This window comes from Sinocyclocheilus anshuiensis, unplaced genomic scaffold (genome assembly GCF_001515605.1).
Source record: "Sinocyclocheilus anshuiensis isolate Anshui unplaced genomic scaffold, SAMN03320099.WGS_v1.1 scaffold421, whole genome shotgun sequence".
Classification (NCBI taxonomy): Eukaryota; Metazoa; Chordata; class Actinopteri; order Cypriniformes; family Cyprinidae; genus Sinocyclocheilus; species Sinocyclocheilus anshuiensis.
In genome coordinates, this window is record NW_015540859.1 from 630,471 (window position 1) to 631,566 (window position 1,096).

A 1,096-nucleotide genomic window follows, 5' to 3' on the forward strand; every position below is an offset into this window, starting at 1 on the left:
AATAGGTTGTTTGCAATCACGTGATTCTGATGACGCGCGAAATGCAGCTGGAGGGCAGGAAGTGATTTTTCTCCATAGAAATGACTAGCAGAGACTCAAAATGCCAGTGTTTTGCATTGTTTATAGATGCTTAAATTGGACAAACCGAGAAACCACAAGGAGCTTTTATTGTGTACGAAAATGTGTTGCTCATAAGGGGGGGAAATTCAAGAATTTGACTGAAAAACGCTGGAAAAACTGGCTTGTAAACCTGCGTCTGCGGTCGGGAGGAGCGAGGCCGGATAATGCTCGTGTCTGCAAATGGTTAATATATAAGATGATAATATATTAAAATATTAATAAAGAAATATATAAGTAGATACAGGGTGACACTGTCAGAATTCACTGAATGCTAAACGCCACACATAGACACGATGTAAATAAGATATTGTTTGCAGTTCACGGAATCGTGAGAAGACAGCTTTTTAGTTGTTAACGTTAGATGAAAGCGCTATTTGCTCGCTTTCTAGGCAGGCTATAATCGATTCAGAATTTAAATAAAAGTTGTTTTACCTGCTGCAATCAGGGCCAACAGCCACATACCCTGTACATGCAGCACAGTTTCAGGAGTGACATATATCCCGCATCCCTCATATAAATACGGGATTCACTTTCGAAATAGCTTGTTTACAATCAGGGCTTTCTAGTCAGCTAACCAATCAGAGTGCAGGAGGGGCGGGGCAAATTCCACCGATCAACTGTCACAACTGTCAGTTTGTTGCAACGACGCGTCACACATATAAAAGAGAGAAAATGAAGAGAAAGAGGTCAGGTTCAGGGGCAGCAGGAGGCTGGTGGACGTTTATGTCCATTCTAAACTTTCTGGAGCCTTACATCCAGGACAAGGACACCTCTAGCAATTTCAGTCAAAATAGGACATGTGAGGAGGCTCTCCTCGAGTCCCTGGTAACACCAGTGGAGGTAGTGTAGCATACTATGTGAACTTCAATGTTAAAGTGATGCTATATCTGTTTTGCTGCTTTAATAAATTGCAATTATTGACGTTTTTTTACTGTCAAAGGAATTATTCGGCTATCATTAATAATTAATAATAGCA